The sequence below is a fragment of the Ptychodera flava genome, chromosome 19 (assembly GCF_041260155.1).
Source record: "Ptychodera flava strain L36383 chromosome 19, AS_Pfla_20210202, whole genome shotgun sequence".
Classification (NCBI taxonomy): Eukaryota; Metazoa; Hemichordata; class Enteropneusta; family Ptychoderidae; genus Ptychodera; species Ptychodera flava.
The window spans coordinates 35770634-35785275 of NC_091946.1; the positions used below are offsets into that span (position 1 = coordinate 35770634).

General features: G+C 38.8%; 1 long non-coding RNA gene across 1 annotated transcript in view; it reads right to left on the reverse strand.

The window, feature by feature from the left end:
• Nucleotides 1-5982: 5982 nt before the first annotated feature.
• Nucleotides 5983-14642, reverse strand: part of LOC139119400 (uncharacterized) — an 89234-nt gene continuing 80574 nt past the window's right edge. Inside the window, exon 2 of the long non-coding RNA XR_011548919.1 lies at nt 5983-7209. This is a non-coding gene — a long non-coding RNA (uncharacterized lncRNA). The remainder of the gene's footprint in view (nt 7210-14642) is intronic.

Consider the following 14642-nt stretch of genomic DNA (forward strand, 5'->3'; position numbering starts at 1 on the left):
CTCAAAATGAAAACCATAAAGTCACCCAGAGAACTTAGAGATGGATGCATGGGATCAACCCGATGTTCTTTGCACCAATCACTGAATACTCTGAACCTGTAATAATATGATTTAATGGTTAATGATCGACGAGAGTTCGCTGCATATTCTGCAGCTCTCGCTGAAAATCACTCTGAACAAAAACGTTTCTTGACAGTTTTCAAGCAGTCAACTGGAGGACTGATGGATCTGGGTGAAGAAAACCCGACAACAGCTGGCTCAGAATGTCTGGGGTCTCTGGTAGTTCTATTGGAATTTCTATTAGCAACTCCAGCAATCGAGGAAACCACGGTTGTCTTGGCCAATTCGGCGCTATCAGAATAACAACACACACCTCGTGTCTCATCTTGCTAAGAACTCTGGGGATCAGAGACACTGGAGGAAACGCGTATGCAAACATGTTTGTCCAGGGAACTGAAAAGGCATCCACTGCCTCTGCTCTTTGGTCTGGAACTGGAGAACAATACACCTGCAGATGGGCATTGTGTGCGGTTGCAAACAGATCTATGTGAGGCCTGTCTAATACCTCGAAAAGGGACTCTGCCACCTAATGTTTTAACATCCACTCTGTTGGGATAGGTCGTCTTCTGGACAGAGCATCTGCTATCAGATTGCACCTGCCTGGTATGTGAGCTGCCCTGATCCTGATATTTCTGATAATGCACCAATTCATTAGATGCCAAGTGAGGATGCAGAGAGATGGAGACCCCTTCATATATGATACAACGGTCAAATTGTCTGACCTTACAAGAACCAATCTCCCTAAGATATGAGGGACGAAGGCCTTTTAACTTTCCCATACTGCCTGAAGCTTGAGACAGTTTATGTGCTCTTGTCTCTGGGCTACTGACCAGACTCCTGAAATGGTTAAATCTCCCATATGAGCTCCCCAACCTTGTATTGAAGCATCCGTGGTTATTGTAACCTCTTGGGGCTCCAGGGACAGAGAAACTCCCTTGAAAAAATTGACTCTGATGGTCGATCAATGAAGATGCTGTGTTAACATGGTGTTTACCCTTATAGGATGACTGAGACGATTCTGATGTGGTCTCCATTGAGACAGAAGGAAAATTTGAATTGGCCTCATGTTCAACATTGCCAAAGGTATGAGCTGAACGCAAGGTGCCATGAGACCTAGGAGGCGAAGAAAATACTGAGCCGTCTGAAAACTGCCGGGCAAGAGATGACTTACCATTTCGCAAATAGCTTGAAAACGCTCTGGCATTGGAGTAGCAATCACTTCCTCCAAATCTATTTTCGCCCCTATATAATGAATGCTCTGACTTGGGCAAAGTTCTGACTTCTTTTCGTTTGGTAGCCAACCTAGACTGACAGCTGTCCTTAAAATACGTGCTGTATCCCGCTGTAATAACCTGATCTGTGTCTGCCTGGCTAGCATATCATCCAGATTCAAATGGACATAAATTTGTTGCTTTCGAAGAAAGGCACCCAAAACTGCTGTGACCTTGGTATGCACACGGGGTGCTGACGACAGACTGAAAGGCAGTGTCCGAAACTGAAACACCCTGCCCTGCACTGCAAACCTGAGAAAATGTCTGCAGTCTGGTTGAATAAGAATATGTTGATAAGCGTCTGTTAGATCGACTGAAACAGCATAATCCCCTTTTGACAGATCTGATAAAACTGAATGTAGAGTTTTAATCTTGAAGTGTTTCTTTTTGAGAAAATGGTTTAATCGGCGGAGATTTAAAATTGGTCTCCAACTCCCTGATCTCTTTGGAATTAGAAACATTGAGCTGTAAAAACCTTTTGATCTGTCCGTAACAGGCTCTATAGCCCCCTTTGAGATCAATGATTCTATTTCCTGAAGGATTGCATTTCTCTTCCCTAAATTCGTCGGAAGAGGAAAATTTATAACCTTGCTTGTAAGTGGGGGCACTTGAAGAAATTCCAAGCGATAACTTTCAGAAACCACCCCTAAAACCCACGGGTCGTTGGTTATCTTGGCCCAGTGCTGACTCAAAAGAGATAATCTTCCCCCTAATTGCATCTCCAGAAAAGGAATTTGAATATTTAATTGTGCTAGATTTACACACTGAGCCCTTGCCAAACCATCATTGTTTAAAAGAACGGTCTCTGGGCTTATCCTGAAAGGGCGGCACTGGTGGTCTTCTTATCCCTTTTGCCCTTAAAGTAATTACTAGGTGGAGCAGAAACAGAACTCTTTACTGAAAGTATGTTAAGTTTAGCGGAAGGTTGCGACTTGGGCTGAAATGAAGCAGGTCGCTTAACTCCCTGACTTGGTCTAGAAAGGGAGACTATTTCCCTAACATCTCTAGCTGCTGCAGCTTCCTGGTGAAAAATATCTGAGACTTCTCCATGGAAAAGTTTATCACCGCGAATAGGAAGCTTAGTCAAACGATTTCGAGTTGATCTTGTAGGAAAATCCATCTGATCAAGGAATAATTCCCTTCTGGCAGAAACTGACAAAGCAATGGCACGCAAAAGTTGATCTGCTGAAGAAGTTAGAGAAAACTGCAAAAATTCCAAACCCCTCGACAATTGGTCATCAGGAATATTAGAACCTGGCGAAACTGCCGTATGTACAAAAGCGGTTGCCAACAAGGAATGTGAAATGCATCTCAGTAAAACTCTGAGAGCTTTTTCTACCATAAGATGTCCAAAATCAGCCTTATGGGTAAAACTTCTCAAATCCTAAGCTGAAAAATGTTTGTTATCAGCTGCCAATTTAGTGTTGACAAAACTTTCTACACTTGACGCTCTGGCAAACTCCTCAAAGTCTTTTTCAAGGTACCTGAAATTCTTGTCTACAGACTTTGTGTACTTGGACACTCTGGGCAAACTCTTCTCAATAGTTGTCAATTTTTGTGCAATCAGTCCCTCAGTGGGCAAACTAGGAGCACCTGAAACTGTACTATCTCCACCAAGTCAAAAAGACAAACGTTGACTATGATTGCTATAATCTTTTGTACAGCCAAGCACATTGCCAATAATGTTAATAATATCATGCCATTTCCCAGACAAAGCTTCAGACATGTAAGCATCAGTAGTAGAAATTTCTGAATGAGTATCAGAATGAGCAATGTCACTTCGCACGTAATCCTGAGACGTACACATAGAATGACTGTCTCCATCTGCGCTCTCATCAAGATCACTCGGAGCAAACAAAGAAACAGAATCAGGATCTCTATACTTGTAGGACGGCTGTGGAACAACTCCCGACACAGTTGCCGTCTCATGATTACTTATCACCTCTGTAGGGTCCACATGTAAATCCCTATTCAGACTGTGCTTTTGGTGTTGGGGCTCCACATGATTGCCCTCTGCTACACCAGCACTCTGAGATTGAGCAAGAAAACCAGCCAACAAAGAAGAAACCTTCTCCAAAAATTGCTCAAATCTAGTGTCCAGAATACCCTCAATCTCGTCCTTGGAAACATACGACTCTTCAGAGGGCAAACTAACAGCTGCACTACTAGCCGACTTCCTGGACTTTTCATTCTGAGACTTACCTTTTGAAGTTTGCTTACCTTGCAGCAACTCAGGATTAGTAAAAATGCGCCATAGTTCATCCGACCAATCCTTGCAAATATCACAAGGCTTAGCCTTTGAACACTTACGACATGCAAGACACTTGTCATGGCTGTCATCAGCAGGAATAATCTTCCTACATCTAGATGCAGCGCAAACCTTAGAACCGTCACTCAAAGGAACATCGCATAGGTCCATGATACAAGCAGAACTGGTAAACCTGCAGTACACAAAAACCAGCGCGATAAATACCATAAACTACAAAACACGATGCACAAGAAACTGGCTCGCACACAGCTGCAGACTGACCAAGCACGTCACTGCATTCACAAACGTGCAATGCAAACAATGGCAACGCACACGTGCTACATAAACTCAAAACAGTACTTCAAACGGCCAGAAAAACTACCGTCAAACAAAACTGACTGCTAAAAAAGAATAAATAAACTGAAAATAATAGACGACAACGTAACTCATGCTCCCAGGAAGGAACAGCAGAGCAAAAACCGTACGTCAAAATACCATATACTGGAAGGCTGAAATAGGTGTATTTACACACACCGAGGCAAATGAGAACTGTTTGAATATGGAATTCCATGACGGTTCCGCCTGGGATGAGATCACTTGTATTTAAATTTTTGCCTCTTTCTGGAAGGCAGCAAATGAGATAACCCAAAGGTAACAGTGACCTGTAAGTAGGAGGATGAAACAGAATTGTGTTATTCTAGCATGTTGTGGGAGTACAACAAGAAACTGCAGTCGATACACAGAACAAACCATACTTAATTGGCCAAAAGGAACTCCCAATGTGCCTTTATATAAATATCTTAATTGTGTCTAGTTTCTTGACAGGTGAGGGAAGTCATCCTGTTTCCAAACCTTTTTTATATGATCGCAAAAGGGACAATAGCTGTAATGTTTACCTTAATTTATAGTTTGGCTTGAAAGTGTACAGAGAGCACTATAATTGTTTATCGAGAAACGTATTACACCCTGAAAGTCAATATTTAATAACACTTAAATACATACATATACTTTTATATTACAGATATAGCAAGTTTTGTGAGGGAAAATATCTAATACTTTACATGTAGACTGCCAAGAGAAGTGTAATAATAATTTTGGATGACATTCCAGTATCATATTTGTCGTCCACTTCTGAACTTTCAAACACCCTATTTGAATCAAGTACACTAGTATTGTTAAAACTTACACAAGTACAGATTTAGTTAATTTAGTAATGTAAAAAAATATTCATAGTTTTCTCATATACTCTACTGTACAGGGAATTAACATTTTCGTCGAAATTCCAAAGTCAAATTTCTTTTACACATATGCACTTGTAACCACCCTATTCTAATTAAATACATTCTAATCAAATATATTTATATCAATTATCCAACGTATATAAATGCACAGATATTGCTAGTTTTATATTGGAAAAAAATTATTCACAGTTTTGACATGGACTACCATGTACAGTGACTCAACATTTTCCGTGAAAGTCCAAAATTAAATTTCTTGTACAACTATGCATTTGTAACCACCGTATGCTAATTAATACATTTATATCAATTATCAAATGTCTATAAATGCACAGATATTACTAGTTCTATATTGGAAAAAATTGTTCATAGTTTTCTCATAGACTACAACGTATAGTCAACATTATCGATGAAATCAAAAATTAAATTTTTGTACACACATACACTTTTTACCTGCCACTTCAAGCTAAGTACATTTACATGAATTATCAAACACATATAAATGTAGAGATATGACTTGTTTTGAATGGAACAAATGTTAATAGTATGCGCAATAGACTCCCATGTATTATGATTTGATATTTGGACGAAGCACTATATCGGCCACATTTTGCCTTCCTTTGAGCAGGGGGGACTTAAAAATTATAACAAGTAAGAAGGTGGGACTTGAACGCATTGCGATTTTGCTAGGGGGGTATTTGAAAAAACTCAGCATACTTTTTTAGAATCCTCCCCTCCAGAGGCGTTTGTAATTGCAGCCTAAATGCCTGTGAGTTGTTGACTGAAGTGCGCCACCATACGTTAAAAACGGGGAAACTGTATACTTTGCGAGAAATGTGAATGGAATAATTAGGTTCTGGACATACATGTAAGAGCCTTGAAAAGCTTTGTAGCTGTGTTTGACGACATTAAAATGAGGTTACTGGCTCGTTCAAATGTTAATATGATAGTAATGCCAATCGTCATTAGACACGAATAATAATATTCCCTTCTCTTATCTAGCCTCCCGTTCCTCTGTCCCTTCTCTCTCTCCCTCCCTCCCTCCCTCCCTCGCTCTCTCTCTCTCTCTCTCTCTCTCTCTCTCTCTCTCTCTCTCTCTCTCTCTCTCTCTCTCTCTCTCTCTCTCTCTCTCTCTCAATGAATGAATGAAAAAAATTAACGAAAGTAAAAGAAAAAAGAAAAATTTTTAATATCGGACATTGCTGATCGAAACACGTAGACCCATCTACTTACATCACAATTTAATATAAATTTATCAATAAGGTCTTGACAGTGTATGTTGACATTGTTTAGTTACAATTTTAAATCGGACAAACTTAAGACAGTACGTTTACTACTTATTTGTAATAACCCACCGGGTAATATTGTTAATTGGTGGTGTTGGCATTAGTTGTTTATGACATTTCGTACTTTTCTTGGTCGACGGGCAAAACCAAAACATGTTGAAGTTCTGTATGACATTGACTGCTTACCTACATTATGTGACCGTACAACAAAAACGTCGATACAATCTTGGGGAAGAACATCAGTCGTCATTGGTAATTCTTCTGGTCTTGGATGTGTTGGGTATCGTCTACAAAAACTGACACAACATGATAAAATCCAGACAATGTGTATTTTAGTCTGGTAGTGGGGGTAGAGAGGGTTCGCTTTCATGGAATACAAGAACAGAGTTGAGGAAACTAAATCAAAGAAAAATAATTCCTATTCCCAAGAGATTTATAACTTTCGAAAGATGCTGATCGACCACAACAATCACACTGCGATAGACTTTCCCTTCTTTGCAGATGTATATACAATTTTAGTTCTTAAATACTTTCAGAAAGATGGTTTTAAAAATTGCTGAACTCACACTTGACAAAGAAATTAAATTTTGTTCAAATGTTCGTTGAAGCTGACCCTAATGTCAACTTTACTAGATACCGAAATCAACACTACCATGAAAAAACAAGGATAGATGAAATTGGTACAAAGCTTCTTGATGTTTGTATCTCAGTCGGTTTTCATTGCACGGTGGTTTGTACCCCGCACTTTCCATCGTGTAGAGAAAATGGTGTGTGTTCTCTGTGAGTTCTCAAGTGTGGATTGACCATACAGTAATTTCCTTGATGCAAAACGACGTCAAACAAAGTCCGGGGTTATGTGACAGTTACGTTATCTCGAAGACTTTGATCTCTTCTGAGAGGCGTTGTTTCCACAGTGCTATGTGAAGATAAAATCTGAGTCACAGAATAGGCAATGGTCATGACTGTCAACAACAATTACACGTCACAGTGGATTCGTCATGCTCAGAATCGGTCTTCTGTCGAGCACTAGTACTGCAACTTGTCCGTCGACTGTTCTCACTGCTTCGTGCTGTTTTAAATATTCTTGATACAGTTGCAATTTCTTCCTGGTTAGGGAAGGAAGGGAAAGTATAGAATGATTGCAATAGAAAGCTTTACTGTGAATGGAATAGGATGACTTATTTGACAGAATGATGAACAGGATACTTATGATTATCGCGACTTGAAACTAGGAGATCACAAACTTACAACATTCAAATAATATATAGAACATGAAATAATGGCAACTCTCGTTTCCTTCTTCACTCTTTTTTCCGTGAAAAAAAAACTTAATGAAGACAACGTTTGAATTATTGTGCTTTTCAAAGTTCACGTGAAATGTGTCATTCGTTTTAAATTCAAAGGCACAATCTTTTTTATTTGATGCCGCTGAGACACAGCTGACATTTCCCGATGGAGGAACCGTGGTTCACTTTTGCGAAAAGTGAAATACACCAGTACAGTGAGTGTATGACAGCTACGAATTTGACGCTTCTTGCACACAAACAGTTTTCAAAACAGTCCTTTGAGGTGTAGCCACAGCGAGGACACTAATCATGACAAGAAACTTTTTTCCTTTTCTTTGGTCGTATGACTGATTTACTCTAAGACTATATTTATGCATACATAGTACCTTGATTAAAGCAACGAGGTGTGCTATTACTTTATCAATTCTTCAAGAACAGTTGTGAGCGAGCAGCACACATTATGCTATCACTTTATTTTAGTTTAACACAGAGAGAGAGAGAGAGAGAGAGAGAGAGAGAGAGAGAGAGAGAGAGAGAGAGAGAGAGAGAGACTATGGCATTATTTGTTTCTTGAATGCAAGCTTTATTATAAAAGAAATTAAGATCTCTGTACCATAAAGTTCCATTTCAGGAAATTTTAGCGGTTGAAAAGTACACCTTTGTTGAATCTTATCTTCTAAATGAGCTAACCTCTTTAATCAAATCACAGCATAATCTGTAAGCTAATATTTAAACACGCTTTTTAAGTTTGCTTGATAAATTTATCTTGATAGATTCTTCCACTTTCCTAAAAGTCCCCCATCAATGAATTCTTATCATAAATATCAGCGATGAGATCATAGTATCTCGTGGCCTTTTTCTTGATAGATATAGTCTCATATCCAAAATTTGTGAAACGTTGACATTAACTTTTCCTGTTAGACCGATCAGAGAGTTCAAGAGTCTTTCTTACACTGCATAAAACAAACCATCCCAGCCCTGTTGAAGAAAATGGCGGATGTTTCCTTATTTTACTCGGAAATAAGTAAGATATATTAAACATAGAGTGCTGACATCGAATACGAGGTATAGTGAGAGTACCATGATCGTAGAATATATATATCCTGTTAAATTCTGTTCACATTTACATAATCTGACTTTGAGGTGCCAATCAGATTACGTAAATGCAAAAAGATCATGTCTCAGATGTAGAGATAACGTTAACTAAAATCGTGTGTCCATCATTTGATGATTTCCACCATAAATGTATCTACACACACGGTGGAACTGGCTCACACCCACCATCGACTATCTACGTTAGTCCCAGAACACTTCTAATGAATAAAGTTGATCAATTTCTCCGTCAGCGAGCATTAACGTGACTTTCGCATCAGTTCTTTTTGTGTCACTTAAAGAACCAGTAACTGTATCCTTTGAGGATTTTCCTCTGTTTTTGCTTTGTATATCAATAGTTTTTATTTCAAAGAAAGCTGGCACACTCGCTATTTAGCTTGTCAACACAGCTTCTATACCTGTGTAATACACCTTTTTTGTTTGTGAATTCTAGTCCGGACCAGAATTCACTTGCCAACAACAATAACAACGCAGTCTACACATGTAAAGACTGATTTGATAAGCTGCATTCTCTGTACCTCAATATGTTTTGGAAATAAAAGAATAAAGTGTAGGTTGACTTTAAAATTATCAAATCTTTAAAAATTCCAGTTACTTGCCCTCTAACAAACCGGAGTGCGTCGATAAATGATTGTTTTAGCTGGGTCACAGAGTTGCTGTCATGTTAACGCTTATAAATCCACAACCCAGTGATGTATTAGCGTCTTTTGATCACCAGTAGCACACGACAAAATAATATTAGAGAATTTTTTTCCAGCGATGACAAGGTTCCCGGCATGGGGTGAAATAAATGAGGAAATGTATGAATTTGTTCTAGCGCCTAGACAGGATGATATTTGGTACGATTGATCATATCAAGGAAATTGGAATGGACTTAAAAAAGTATTCTCGCCAAAGGCTTAGAATTTCGACTTTCTCGTGAACTTTGTGATCGGAATCGTGAGTTGCGAAGCGGATCTAATCCCGGTTCGACAGTTCAAATACCGAGGAAATAGATGTTGATATTCACTGGATCTAATATCTGTGCGATGCGGGGGTTTTCTGATATGTCCGAAGGGAATGTAGCGGAAAGGGAGCTGCTTGTATACATCGGACAAGCCATATCTAATATTTTCCTACCGTGGCCCTTGGTGACAAGTATAAGCCAAAGGGTCATATCAAATGGGTTTCAGTACACCCTAATAAACGAACTTCATGAGTGCTTATCTGGTCCAGTATGTACTTTCTGAGATGCAAATCAGTATTCTAAAAGAACGAAACCAGCCGATCAAAACTTAATCAATGAGACAAAAAGATAAAATCTCTGGTAATACGATGCTGAGAAAGTTCGTGATCTTACGAGTGAACAGTGGATTTTGAACAAAATCACGTTCCAGTGTTAACGGGTAAACGGGTAAATCATTTTTTTTCTTGTTTTGTCTTATAACTTAGGTCTTTCTTTGGTAGAAGGAGACACTTAAAATCCAAGCTTCCAAATCTTCGCGCATTTCATTGAGCTAACGAGGTCTTTTGTGTTGTGTTATCTCTCAAATTTTTAAAAGCAGTCAAACAAAATAATTGTTATGAGATCAAGTTAATGAAAAGCATTTTCCTGTACCGTGCCCCTTATTTGACACGAATTCAGTTATTGGATTGAAGTGCCATAATTTCCATTTTGCCATACTAAAACATGTCGAAAACGGTATATTTTGCTGTGCAATGGTGGTTTAAACTAAATTGCCTACAGTACGTAAATGACAGAAAAGAGACTTCCGTCGTAGAGGGCGTGTTGAAGCGGCTGAACAACGAATGCAATACAAAATAAACTCTATCCAGTTCAATATAATAAACGGCTAAACACTAATACATCGAGTGAAAATGAGCGAACGAATACATTTATTCTTTATCAGTCCATTTGGTTTCCCGGTGACCTGCATTTTGACTTCTCAGGGAGGTGCCGATGAAACACAAAGTGACTCGGAAAATGGTTCGTCATCCGAGTTCCACAAAGCACCGAACGAGAGGCAGCTATCTATATGTGTATTCATTGATATCAAACCGCCGCCCAGGTAGTGACGTTTCAGTACTAGCTGTGATATTAAACTAAGACAAGAAATTGTCATGTTTTAAACAACTCGAATCATGCTACAACCAACATTATCAATGGGTTATTACACTTAAGAGTTTAAGTTTTAAATTAATCAATATTTTACATTGTAAGATTTTAATACTTTGTTCTAGTTTATATCTTTTATTTTCATCATATCAGGAGACTATTGAGTCAAAGTAAAAAAAAAAAACTTTAACCAGGAGCCATATTACGTGAAACATAATCGTTTTTCTGTAAACTACTTTTGTATCATAACTGCCAGAATATGTGTTTCTTTCAATAATATTTTATTGCACTTTCGAAACTTCCCCTGCATAATACATAAATTATTTGTTTTTCATTTTGACCTCACCAACTTGAAGTCAATCATCAGTTCTGCGCAATATTAGAAAGTGTAAAATTGAACTGAAGAATAGCAATATTTGTATTGTTATGATATTTCTATAGCTAGTGGCGCCGTTCAAACATCAAGAAGCTTGAATCTAATTCTTCGGCGCTGTCTTCCGAGCCACTTCACAGCCCGTGAACCGCTATGTCGTTTTCTTGGTGTGGGGCCAACCCGAGCAATTACGCTGATTACGGCCTAATGTGAATTCCCGGTAGAGTCCGCATTTTTTCGCTGTCGCAGTTAATAAGTTGTCGCGAGATGAAATGTTGGCTGGCGAGAAAGCCAATACAACGGAATGCCTTCTATCTGTTCGGCGTTGAACAGTCGCCACTTCACCGCTCATGACGTCATTGATATGTATTTTTTATCATATTTCTTGCATTTCAGCCGGTCAGTGGAGCAAAACACCATACATACCCGGCATCCATACCCATCATTTTTGTGATATTGTGGAATTTGGGGAGGTCAAAGGTCGCAATAACTTCCTGACAGACACACCAGCAATGATCTAACATATTTCCATCCACAGCATGACGTCAGAATTTTATAGAAAAGAAGTTAAATTTGGTTTGGTGTAAGTGTAGGACCACCGAAATTGCTGAGCTTATTTTGCCGGTAGATACGATACATGAGTTCTCTATGAAACGATGTACACAAAGATCCCATGCTTGGTGCCACACACTGTCCAAACTTGGAAGACAGGGTGACAGGCACTGCCCGGCCACGCTTGTTATCACACGTGTTCGACATCACTGCCACTAGAGGGCGAGCTACATGTAATCCTCAAAACGTTCATCATGAAACACAGCACAACTGTACTTTGTCCCGAACAATTGCCAGCAGCAGAGGCAAGGGTCAGGTTTCATTTGTGAAACAACCATAATATCAAACACATATCCTGAAGCCTTGAAATTCAAGTTACTTTACAAGGGATGATGTCAGCTACAGTAAAACATACGATAAACTCAACTTTCATGAGTTGTGCATGCGGTAACGTCGGACCTTGTCGATGTATTGTTTCTGAAGTTTTCAAAGCACGGCAATTCTTACTTAGGGAGACAAACACAAGAAACGTAAAATATATTTAGGGTTATGATCTGAGGTGTTCAACCAAAGCCGTCCCATTCCATTTCGTTTCTGACATTTAGCCCCTTAGCTAATCATTTCCTTTCTCCGGCGTTGCGTGGACATTCAGTTCCGATTAGCTTAATAAGCCGTAAACTTCACGTTGACCCGGCGGCTGTCTTGGAACTTGAAGCAAACATTTAGCAGAATCAGCCCGGGTCAGACACCGCTCACAAAAACTTAAAATTAAACATCAAGAACGTAAATGTGCTGGCATATCCTTGCATTCTGCTGATTGTAATCATATGACGTGATATTAAGATATCATCTTGGAAATTCTACACTTGGCATATCAATACATCCTCTTTCACTATATTTCCCTGAAGGGAAAACAGGGAAAATAATGAAAATTTATCACATCAGGGGAACCACACATTATTAAAGTAGTGTTTCTAGATCTACATTTCTCTTTTCTTATTTAAAGGGCCAGCTACTCTAACTTCTCGTGATTTTTTTCGCTAGTTTTGCTTTTAATTTCCACCATACATAATTTCTTGTTCTACTGCACAAAGCATGTTGAGATACACAGTATTCAGCTTGTCAACTCAGCCTGTACATGTACAGACTGCATTGTTATTGTTGTCGAGTGAGCTCTGGTCCGGACTAGAATTCAAATATAAACAATACCATTTGATTTTAAACTTACAGACGCTGTGTTGACAAGCTAAATAGTGGATGATGTTTGAACATGTTTTTAGAGTAAAACAAGAAGTTGCAATTGACGTACAAAATAAAAATGATGAAAAAATTATCAAAGGTTAGATTCACTGGCCCTTTAATTTCGGTTCATTTCAATATAAATGGCAATTCTACATATAAATAGATTTCAAAGTTGATGAGGTTATACATCAAACTCAGAAACAGAGACTTGAAAGTGACATGAATAAAAATCGCATTCTTCAGTGACGTGTTCATACCTGTTATCGAATATGTAAATTTTATAAAACAAACCAAAACAGTTTCAAACCATTGACAATATCATTTCTGACTTAATCTGACATGGTCTATCGATTACACAGAGATAGCGGTAGGTCTAAAACTAGTCTTCGATGAAAACCAACCCTACTGAGGACGAAAGGCGGATTTTGGGTACGTGAGAACTAGCGGGCAGTGACGTGGGAACTAGCTGCCTGTCATTTGGTGACCAACTTTTTTGAAGGTCATCACGGTATCGAATTGATGAAATGGACAATAGCCGTGAAATAATCCCGATGCAGGTGGCGTGACAGTGAATACGGCAAGAGTTTTTGACAGTTTTGTTCAGGTCTATTGTGAAGAAACCAGAAATGATGATAAACAGCGTCGTCTTTGTATCCTTCAAGGTCTTGGTACTGTCACATTTGAAAAGACAAATGTATAAACTGGGGCTATTGATATGGGAAGTTTGAACAATTGGCTGTTTGTAAATTCTGACTCTCTTGACGTATTCAAAATAACTCTATTCATTTTATATCACGATATACATAGGTTCAAACCGGATGAACGAAGCGTATAATGATGGGTTTGCAAATGTTTCAAAAACGTTGAAACCACGAAACTGGAAATTGGAAATTCATCCTCCGATATTACGAGAAAGCGTCGACGTCGCTGTTCGTGACGAAAACTTCCCCCACCTGTTGGCCATAAGTGCATTCCCGGCTCGATGACGTCACTAGTGGAAACAAAGGTCTTTCAGACTATGGTCGTGTCTCTTTGGCTGAGATAGGTTCAAGCGTTTTATCGGACGATGACACACATAAAAGTCGTATTCATGACAAGCGGAACAGTACTTGCCGGTCAGATAAATAAGCAAATCGTATATTATTCAGAATTATTAGGCCTATATTGTTAAGCTACACCGACAACTGTTATTGTCACGGCGGATAGTGCGCATGTAAGAGAAAGCTGGTATGTATCCAAGTGCTCTTCACAACGACATTGTTTGTGATTTTGAGTGTTTCGTCTGCAACCATGGTGACACAGCAAGAATTACTGTAGCTGAAGCGTCCTATCCTTGACAGTTTAAAGGACGAGGACAGAAAGAATATGAACATGATACGTTGATAGGCTATTTCAAAACAAATTGTACCAGATTCATTTCTTAAGGTAGGCTTATTGACAAGTCTTTGAAGTCAGAAAAGGGCGTTGATTTCTTACAACGTATATGCGCTTGTGAAATGCCTACATTGGAACTCATTAGCGAAATATGAAATTTAAAATTTATCAATCGAATCATTTGCTCTCGGATACCTTGTATTATTTTTAAATCCTTTTTTTCGTGACCATGTAACAAAGATTACTGCATTCTTCAATTTTCTTGTATTTCTTCGTCACTTATTGGTGTCGGCGGCGACTTAGTCTGGTGGCACAAGTGACAAACTGAGTTATTCGTTTACTGAAAACGTGTCCCAAATATCCGCCCTGTCAGAACAGAAAATTAAATATAACATTATCATAACGTATGTAGTCTATTATATTCTCTGAGTAAATGGTCTTCGGTACATCAAAATGTAACGGACATTAGCATCATAAAGTAAACGAGGGTCTCAGAGGAATTAT